The 11039-nt window shown below is 34.9% G+C and overlaps 1 long non-coding RNA gene across 1 annotated transcript; it reads right to left on the reverse strand.

Moving 5' to 3' along the window:
• Nucleotides 1-2161: 2161 nt before the first annotated feature.
• On the reverse strand, nt 2162-10693 carry LOC120752556 (uncharacterized). The gene is made up of 3 exons (XR_005700749.1): nt 10628-10693; nt 9174-9318; nt 2162-2211 (listed from the first exon to the last, which is right to left on the reverse strand). It is a non-coding gene; the product is annotated as an uncharacterized LOC120752556 (long non-coding RNA).
• Between the last annotated feature and the right edge of the window lie 346 nt (nt 10694-11039).

Genomic DNA, 11039 nt, shown 5'->3' on the forward strand with positions numbered 1-11039 from the left:
TGAGCTTTGCTTTTTCCTTTTCTCCTGCTCTCTTGTTTTCCAGAACACACTAATTGTTACCCTGGTTTTTCTGAGTTTCTTTATTAGCCTTTTGATTTTCATAAATGGAGTCAGATCTTTTAGTTACTGTAGAATATTAGAGCAGTTCTTCTACCTTTCCCACAGAAGTAATAGAAACAAATCCTTTGTTTTTCATTCTCTGTCTTTTGTTTGCATATTTCTAACCTGAAAACAATTGTAACTGACAATTGGTCTGGCCACTGAGGCTGAGGGGTGGAAACCCCAAAAGCCAATCTTCTGCTAAACCCACAAATGTATAAAAAGTAAAAGAATAAACAAAAGGGCTCTCTCTTCTCTCTGCTCTTTCAGCAGGGAGCTAGATCAGAAGAACCTCTGTGAAAATCTCTTGTCTGCGTGTGATTTCTTTGTGTGTCTCGGTGACAACTAATTTCTGGCATGAAGAAGTACTTCCAGTCTGCACAGTTTAAGTAATGGAAGCACTCAGCCAAGCAGCAAAACATACCAAAAAGTAGGAAATAGCAGCAAATAGAGAAAGGTCTTTGCATTTTATATTCCAGTTATTCTTGTAAACAACCAATATCAAGACATCTCAGCGTGGGTAAAAATTAACACTTAAAGCAGATTATGTCAATGAGAGCACCATAAATCAGAGCAAATTACTTTTGAAAAAAGTTTCTGGACTATAGCTCCCATATACTTTCTTTTAGCTAATTGTACAGATTGCAGGTGTTAGACATAACTTGATGCATGCCTTCTATCCACACAAAGGAAAAAAAGTTATTGTTCTGCATTTAAATTTGTTACTTGGCAGATAAAGAAAGATGTTTATTTGACAGCCAGAATGACTGAGAACACTACTGATAGCTCAGTTATTATTGGGGGATTTCTAATTTGTTCTCATTGCAGAAGTGCAATGCTTGACCTTGATTTTATGGTTTCTTAATTCACCAGGAGACAGCCCAAATTCCAAAACCAATATACATTTACTTTTCTGAGAAGAAAATAAAATAAAGTCTGTTTATCTTTCCTTCTTCAATATAAATGGCCTTTCTAAAGACCTTCAAAGTTAAGCGAATTGTGTTTTGAATATTTTAAGAACTGTCTTTCATACTGCTGACTAACTTGTCCTGTTGCCAAGTAAAATATTGTTCTGGTGATCGATTGCTTTGTTTACCCTAAACAAAAATTGGCATTGGCATGGCCCAAAAGTAGTAGTTAAATCTTTTGATGTTTAAACTCAACATTCACATGAAAACCTGGTTTTAAACAAATGGTAACACAGAGCTTTATAATGGCTTACCTTCTTAAGAAATTTTCCCTGAACTTGAAGGTTCTCTAAAACCTTAGGATATAAGACCTTATCGTTATAATCCAAGTAACTGCAATTCTAAGTTCATAGGTACACATAATCCACATGTTTTCAGGAGGCTAGTTTATCACTACCTGAATAGTATAACACACACCAAAAAAATTAATCTTTTTGTATGGATACAAACATTAGAAACAAATTACTTTGAGTAAGAAAGAGTAAACCACAAACTTATTTTAATTTTCAATTAAATAATATCTCTTCAATCCACTTTCTTCTTAGCTTAAAAGCAAACATTTTTACTGCTATTAGAAAAGGAATCAGAAGACATATCTGCAGCTGCAAAATTATAGTTTCCTCTATTATTATTAATGAGAAAAATTGTCTCTGAAAATTTACAATAACTTTCGGGGGAAGATTAATTTTTTACTAAACACGGTCCAGTATTTCTCTATCTTGACTTGTTCTGAAAGTTATAAAGAGTGGAAAATAAAATTTCTTAAGAATTTTGCTGTAAACCAATTTTTATTCAGATGCCAAGCATTTCTGAAGGAATTCTTTTTAAGATCTTGATTTCAAAGAAAATCAATTAAATTCCTCAATAAGTTCTTTACAAAAGGAATCCCAGAAGAGCCAACTAAAATTTTTGTACTTACAATGTCTTCTTGCCTTGACAGTTGCAGACACTTGTGCCTATGCAACCAGCAGCCTTGCAAAGTGCCTGGTGGCACTGGGGTACCCCGAGCTCCAAGATCTCTCATCTTCCAGCTCTATCTGCAAGAGCTCTTCTACAGTCACCACAGCTTTCTCAGTGCTTATCATCACCCAGTCCCTCAAACAAGACAATTTTAAGTCTCTCATTTTTGTGTTGCTCAGATCATCTGCAAGAGCCAGTAAACAAGAGTAATGAAGAGGCAATATACAGGATTACCCTACCTACTGTTCCAGATTTGCACATGAATCCCTCTTGCAAAATATGTTTAAAAGCAAACCAATGATGGTGTTGGCAAGGAAAAGGATGTGTCCTGACACTTCTGAAAGTACATGGAATAATTAAACCTCAAATATATCCCATTTTCTTTATTTCTTATTGATAGACCAAAAGTACATTGATACTCCCAGTGTGTGGGAGGTTTGAAAACAAAAGACAACTCACTATATTTTATGGTCTGGTAGCAACCTTCACCAGGCTGAGAACAAACGCAACCACCACTACTGCAACATTCACATGATAATTTTTCCCTTCTCCCTGAAAACTCCTTATTTGTCTTAGTTTTTTTGGTTTTGTTTTGGGTTTTTTTTAGTTATTTTTTCAGATAGGATTGAAATTTTAGAGGTTTTTTTGACACAACTGTGAGTGCACAGATATAGAAGCGGTCATAGAAGAAATTAATTAAGCAAAAAAAAATCCTGACACCTCTACAACTGTATCATGTACTGGTTTGCCTTGGATCCCTTCCTTCAGTATTAAAAAGGTCAGGTCATGAGTCTGCAAGAGACCAAAAACAACATTCTAAGCCTTTGTGGTGGGGCTGCTTTTTTTCTTCTTATGTCCTCACACTTTTATCTTTAGGGAACCAGTGTTGTTCCTCAAATGTAAAATAAAGGCTATAATCTCAAGGCTACCTCTACTAAAGTTTCGTGCACTTAAAATATGCCTGACTAATCCTCAGATGAAATCATAGTCTGCATTCTCAAAAAAATTCCATTAAAAAACCATTACCCAGAGGGACAAAATAAAGCTGATATTAATTCCTATTCAATTCAGAAAGAATTACCTTGCTATTCCATTTAATATATTTTTGGAGGGATGGTAATTCCAAAGGGCCAGCATTTTTCCACTGTTTTTTCTCCCCATGTAGTTATACAAAGATTGCCTTCGTAGAAATTAACCCACATCAAAATAAAATTCCTTTTGTTGAGAGGATGACGGATCTTTCTGAATATGCTGTCTTTAAATTGCATCTTTGTACTCATTTGTACCACAGTATTTCTTTCTTCAAGATTCCAATCCTAAGTAGTTTCCTTTATCTGTTTTAATTTTTGGAGTGTAATTACCTCAATGGATCTTTCTTTTTCTTATAAATACAAAATAAACTTTAGCATGGGAAATTAACTCTGCATAAAGTGAAAATTCAACTTTCAATGTAGTAATACACCCAAGAAATTTTTTAAAAAGAAAACATGATACTTTGGATTGTAAATCTTCTCAGCTGTGCAGATGTGCTAAAAATGACCCGTAGTTTCCTGGTTTCCTTCTTTCCACCTGATAAGGGTTACATAAATATGCAATAGAAAATGTCACCTTCATCCTGAAAGCTTGTGCAGGTTATCACATCCAGGCTCCCTATTTTCAGAAGTATCATCAAATTGCTTAACTAAATACAGCATGTTGAATGCATCATCTTAAACGATGATAAGAAAGGGAAGTCAATAGAAAATATTTTTCTGGGTAATACATCCACTATCAGCGTCCCTCTCATTTCTCAAGTACACAAATAAACAATATGCTAATTTCTTCTCCTCCTGCCTTGTAATATAAAGGCTGGACACTTTTCTAGAATTTGATCATCCTTTGTTAATTTTTTCTTTCCTGAGGCATCCCCTTTGCCTGCTTTCATTGCTTGTTCTTGTCCCAAGACCCAAGGTTCAGCATTAGTTCAAAATCCTCACTTAAATATGTTTTTCCACGGTACTGTAAATGTTATCCAGCTGCAATAAATTCCCGGAGTGTTACAATATTTTTTCAACTTATGTTTGTCTCATCATATACAGATTAATTCAGATATTCTCAAGCTGTTGATTAATACATTGGGCTTTGGAGTTATTCTACTTGTTCTTAATTTTATCTTCATAATTGACCTTAATTAATATAATTCCTCTCCATACATTGTATGAACCATAGATAGGCAAAGAATCCTGGTATTATATTTCATATGAAGATTTGTATGCTCTAGGCCTAATAGGGACTATTAAAATAAATACTGAGCTTCTTCACAGTCCATGTAAAATAAACATTGCAACAGATTTTTGATTGAATTTACAGCCTATAGAAAGATACGATTTTCAGATTAGGATTCGGCTTAGCAGGGAATTCACTTTGTGATCTATTACCATCACTGGAAAAAAATCTTTGATAATATTTCCAGTTTAACCAGAGAACTGTTGGCTGCAGTCACTTGATTTTGCTACAGCCTTTGTCTTCAGAATAAACATTTATCTGTACTCAAAAGCCTTTTCCTCTCATGCTCATGTTAATCTACCATGAATAAGTAACTTTCCAAAATAACTGCGGACAGATGAATCACAGCAAAAGGATTATACTCTTCAATCTGTGCCATCAGAATTTCTGATTGTCTGATCATTCTGATGGCTTTTCCCCCCTCTTCCAAATTATTTCTAATTTGTGAACTACCTTCCTGTATTATAAGTTCTAGAGTCCAGTAAATGTCTCATGGACTTTTTTATTCACCTCAGCAGAATATCCTATCCACCTAATATGGCTTAATATCTTCTCTTCAGTTTCAAGTTGCCCTTTGCCTTCTCCAAACAATATTTCAAAAGTAATATCTAAAACTAGGACCTTTAAGGCATTTCCTAAATCAGTATGCAAGACAACCAACAGTCTCCCTTCCTGGAATTCCATTACATATTTGTCTGTTTATGCAACTGTAACTACAGCACTAAGAAAGGAGCACGATAAATTCAGAGCTGACCTTGAAAAATGACTCAATATTTGCACTTCCTAGGCAAGCTTCCAGAATCTTTCTTTAGGTAAAACATACTTGCCTAAAATTTGTAGTATTCCCAAAGTTCAAGCCTTTTCATGATACCAGTATGTAGGAAAATGGGGAATAAGAAAAAGGAGGAAATTTCTCAAATACATGTGTAATGATTTGAAGAGTGGAAAAAAAAAAAAAAATAAAAGAAAAAGAGGATGTATATGTCAGCCTTGATTTTTTTTCTTTAGTTTTCCTAGAAATAAAAAGGAATATCACTGGAATATATTCTGCTTCATACATATTGCTAGACTTTTCTTTTGACAGCTGTTCTGGGCAGTTCACCGTACTTTTCCATACACTTTGCCTCTCCAATGAGTTGTAGAGCAGATCAGCTGTCAGAGAAAGAGGCTCACAAACAGCACAAGACCATAAGCATTTTCCTCTGCTCTATCTAGAGACCAGGTCTGCTTCTTCACAGTTATCTTTGTATCCTGAATATCCCTTAAAGACCATTTGATAGCAGTTAAAAGGACCCTAATTTTTAATAAGGAGGTAGTGTAAAGAGTAGGGGGAAAAAAGAAAAAGAAAAAAAGAATGGTAGAAAAACATAAAGAATGTAAGAAAAAATTCCCAGTTTCAAGTTCTTTGAATAATTAAAAAATTAGGAAAAATTAGTATTTTGCTTCCTTTCCTTTCCTTTTCTCATTACAACATTCTTTGAGACTTCCACTTTTAGACTACCTTCACCCATTCATGAAGTAGCGCATAATGGCAGGAGATTCCCACCAAGGAAGGGCAGATCAATTATGATCAACTACTTAGAAAGTGAAACTAAAGGTTTTGAGTCTTGAGGCAAGACTTTTTCTTAACTCAAAAAGAAATTAAAGACCATAGCTTATTTAAAAAAAGAAAAAAAAAAAAATTCTTGCCAACACAAGAAAACGGGAGGGTGAAGCGGGAGAAGATTTTTTTCTGCTTTTTATCATATTTTAGTTCTGGTTTAGGGGTCAACTTTATATCTATTGTCTATCTTGCCCAAACAAAAGGGGAGCACAAGGCTAAGAACAGTGTAGTGGCACAATTAATTTTCCCTTCTGCCTTTCTATATATTTACTAACCCATCAAGCTCAGCAAGTGAAGACAGAGGAGCACCCCTCTGTTCTCTTCTGTAGCCCACCACTGAAAAAGGAGCATTGTGCCAAAAGTGAGGTTTTGGGCCCACAAGGTTAGTTTACTTTCTTTTCTGGATTGCTCCATGGACACAGAAGGTTTTTTGTTGACTTCTCTACCAGGCTACCTGTGAACCATCACCTGACTGTAACTAATGTACAGTGTTCCCATAAATAATTACCTCATCTTTCAGCTGTAGATCATCTTTCAGACACAGTTACAGCTCATCTTTCCAAAACCCTGATTTCTTCTTACTCATTTGGCACTGTTGATATATGACATATTTGGCATAATTATTCCTCTTAATTATTATAGTTGACACATTTATGCATCAGATATAGGAAAAAAATCATTCTTTATTGTTACAACATTGTTTCACATCCCTTCTCCCTATGCATGTAACGTAAATCTTTCTCATTTAATCTCTTTGAAGCAAGCCCTGAAGAAGTATTCTATCTTAATGCTATTTCTTACTAATTATTATTTTAGAAAGTGAGAAGAATGAGTTGAATTCCCTTTGTAATGACAGTGACGCAAGCAATAAGATCTCACTTTCAGCAAAATCAAATGTATCTCTTAGGAACCTATTCTGTAAGTGTCTATCATGATTAGTGTGTTCCTGTTTAAACTGGGGGAGTGGGGGGGTGTGTCCAACTTTAAACAATCCACCTTCCTCCCTATCTTCAAACACATGATACCCCTAGAATATCGAGTTCTTCAGGATATTTGTTTAATCATAATTATATTTAATTTTTCAGGGTGAAAATGTACTTCTGCTAAACAATAAATATCTACCTTTTTTTTTTTTTTTTAAACCTCTCATAAATATGAAATAAGAAATTAAACAAGGATGAACATACAATCAGTCTGATGAAGGTAACATTTTTCTCAAATTAAATTACAGTCTTTTTGAATGAGTGAAGGCTCATTTGAGATGGGTGAAGTGCAGCCAACAGAGGAGTAACGCATAAATTACTCCATTTTATTTTGACCACTGTAAGTGGGAGTAAAAATCTGTTATTTATTGTCCATTTTTCAAACTTGTTAAACGATATACCTGTCACTATTTTTCTATGCCTCCATCACAGTGCAGTAAAGGTATTCTAGACCTTGGATGGATAGAATGGACGTCAGAGATTCCCTTATAACACAGGGGTAAGAATCTGTTTTACAAAGATCTTCATATAAACACTTCCCTTTCTCTTTAATCACTTCAGTGCAAAAATAACATATTATAGACATCCTTTCCTTTATATGCCCACATCAGGGTTATTTTTAATCTTGAAAGCACAGACTGTAATTTAAAAAGCTCAAATTAGTCTCCTAAATCAATACTTGGTTTTCATATTTATAATTTTATAGATGTTATATATGTATAAGTTTGCACACCTGTATGCACTTGTATGAATTTTATACATCTAAAAAATTATCTGTATAAAAAGTTTGAAACTAAGGAAGTTTCTTTATGGATAATGTATGCATAGATATGCTCAATTACACAGCAGCTGAATACAAAGCAGCTCTCGCTGAAATTTATGCTTCTCCTTTCCAAATCAGTGTAAATCAGTGCTTGAACCTCTGTCTTGAACAGCAAGTCATTCAAAGATATTAAGATCTGAACCTAAGAAGTTAATCTTAAAATGTACATTTTTTAAAGCCAGTCCAGCACACAGTGAACTTGAGTCTCAATTTAGACCAGCAAATTAGTTAACGTGAGACACACATTAGCTGACCCAGGTCTTTAGGCAGTTTCACACTCCCTCCATTCTGATGTTATTGTCTAGGCCACTATGAAGATTATACCTAAGCTATAAAAACCCCAAAAAACTACCAAACAAAAAAAAAACCAAACAACAACAACAAAAAAAAAAACCAAAAAAAAAAAAACCCCCCAAAAAAAAAGAAAAAAACCACACCACACCAAAAAAACCCCCACAACAATTTAAAAAACCACACGGCTAAGAAATCATTTGTGACCACTAAATACTACAGTCTTAATTTTTAGGCAGTATCGAAACATAGCTTTTATTTTTTTCCTTGCATCATTTAAATACTTCATGTATAGTCTAGGAAATAAGTTTCTGTAAACAGCAGTAGGGTCTTCATTATATTTGTAGATATGAGGTGGAATTTCTGCCTAAATGTCAACCATACTGCGTGCATTAGTTTCAGGATTGTCAGTCTCCTGCAATTAATTACTATCTTGAGAGCAGCAATGAAAATATCACTCAGGACTGGTTCCAGAAGTATCAAGCATGCAAGCACACCATATAGTTAAGAGCTGATAAAAAACTCTCCTCTTATGAGCATACAAAGTTTCTTCTACTCCTTCTATGTGCACAGCATTAGTATTTTGTGGATCTATAAAAAAACTTCATAAAATTAAATTATACCAGCCAAATTTTTTGGAATCTGTAAGGCCTGAGTTTTAGTATTTCAACACCGAAATGATTGATATACCATCTAGGAAGGAGTTTCCAAAGGGTAAGTGTTAGAAAAAAGCTGTAAAGGTATGTTTGTCTCAAGAGGTTTCTGTTCTACGAGTCTTCTGATTCCTCCGACCTTGTTTTATCTTGATTACAGATATTAGGAGAACTTAAAACTTCCTACACTTTTATCCTCAACCAGTTCATAAGCATTTTATCAAGGTTGCTTGAAACACCATATTTAAAGTTCCTTTTTGCTCCAAGAACTGCATAAGATAATTTTGAGAGACGGCCATCCAATTTTCAACAAAAGAGGACCCTGGAAATTCTAAGAAGAGACCCGGAAATTACATTACGGCCTGACATGTGGCCTGAGTTTAGGCAGCAGTCGACCCACCATTACACAGAGTGACAAAGGCCATCTTCGAGGGGTGAAAACGTCGATCACAAACCGCTGGACGAGACCAGAGCCTTTCTTTGTGAGTGACAGGGATTTAACTGTGTGGAGCGAAACTGGAGACTTACGGTGTGCAGGGGAAATTCACAGCATCATGTTGAAGTGGAGAACAGAGCCAGCTCCCAGGATGCAGAGAGAAAGGAGAACAATCTTCACTGCTGCTCTGCAAGGCTGTGTGGAGACTGAAGAACAGCACGGAGGGAGCCACTGGAGCTGGAAAAAAAATCCCAAAACCACACAAAAAGATTTAATCCACACTCAGCACAGAAGGATAAGAAAGGTTTGTTTTCAACAAGAACATTGAAAACTGCAGTGAAACTGATCTATTATCTGGACACCTCTGATTCAGAGAGTACTTTTTAGCAAAATCACAATTATGTTCTCATCACATGAACACCTTATCCAGATTGGATTTTGAAAACAACCTAATTTCTTTCCTTAGCAGAAATAAATGACAGGAGTTCTGCTATTGCTACATCCTCTACACAAGGATTGTTTGTTTCTTTGTTTTTTAATTTTGCTTTGATACTGTGTCTTTTTAGAATAGACTTCCTTGTGTTTTAATCCCAGCTAGAAATTAAACACCACACAACCACTCAATCAACTCCCACCTCTCCCCCAGATTTTCACAGGCCTTATGGCTTAAGTCCTGAAAAAAGAAAAAAAAAAAAAAAAAAAAAAAAAAGAAAAAAAAAATGCAGAATTTGAGAGGTTTTGGTTTCTTTTTTTGGTGGGCGCTACGACTACAAGACAGCTTCTATAATAATCATCTGCTGAGTTTTAAGTTTTCAAGTTTCTATGTACATAATTATGAAAAGTAGCATTAAATCACTGTTGACTTTAATAGAAGTACAATTTTGTAAGTAATCACTTAACTTGCTCCTTTTGTTTTCTCATAAGAAGATTCAGGCATCAATATCTTTTGCTCTAGTTTCTTTTAATGAAAGTTCTTAGCTGTGTTCTCAAACGCATCTAAAACGCATTATTTGGAAAAAAAGTTCCTAAAATTAATCTAGGAAAAATGCAGTGAAGTATTTTTTTATTTGTTAACTATAACATTGTCAAGAAAGCCATACTTTTAAATCATATCTGTGGCAGAATACATTATAATATATGCTTGTGTTTAATCAGGTTTTTTTTTTTTAAGAAAACCTTTTATAAACAATGTTTCAAGATATTCATTACTTAAAGGATGAAGAAGATAATGATGCAGAAATCCTTGGGCAGGGGTAAAGACTAAAAGCCAGTTGACCATCTGGTTTCTGATAGATCTAATATTTGTAATATATATCACTTCGTAACTAAGATCACAGTGGCTAAATATTTGGGCTATTGAGAAACTAATTTCTGAATCTCTTTTACAAAACTAATGACAAAGACTTGAAAACATGCTTAAGCAGCTGATGGGTAATGCAGCATCTTCCTTAAGGGTTGCACTATGACCATTTACAGATATGGCCTAAAAATGTTTAAAACCTACAATGTCAGTCAAAAAACACTTTCTCATCCTCCAGTTACTCACAAAGTTATAATCTGATAGAAGGAACTCCAACTTCTTAATGTGCCTCCTACAATACATTAATGTATCTCAAGTTTTGGGTGACAAAACGTAAAAAAGACATGAAACCATTCGAGAGGATCCAAACGAGAGCCACGAGGGTGGTGAAGGGCCTTGAGGGTCTCTTGTGGGTCCCTTCCAACTCAGCAGATTCTATGAAGGAAAGCTGAAAGCAGTTCACCAGTAAGGTCCAAGAATTGCATCACTCACCCCTATTTCACATTTCTTGCCCCACTCTGTTGAGGCAAAAGAGTTTCCCACCTTTTTAGGAACCTTTAATGAAAACCAAGTTTTTATCTAACTCTTGCCTGACTGAGTATTTTGTCTGCTAGGTTTTCACTCTTGAGACATGTTACTTGCCATTGTTTTAAACAAA

Source organism: Hirundo rustica, chromosome 5 (genome assembly GCF_015227805.2).
Source record: "Hirundo rustica isolate bHirRus1 chromosome 5, bHirRus1.pri.v3, whole genome shotgun sequence".
Lineage (NCBI taxonomy): Eukaryota > Metazoa > Chordata > Aves > Passeriformes > Hirundinidae > Hirundo > Hirundo rustica.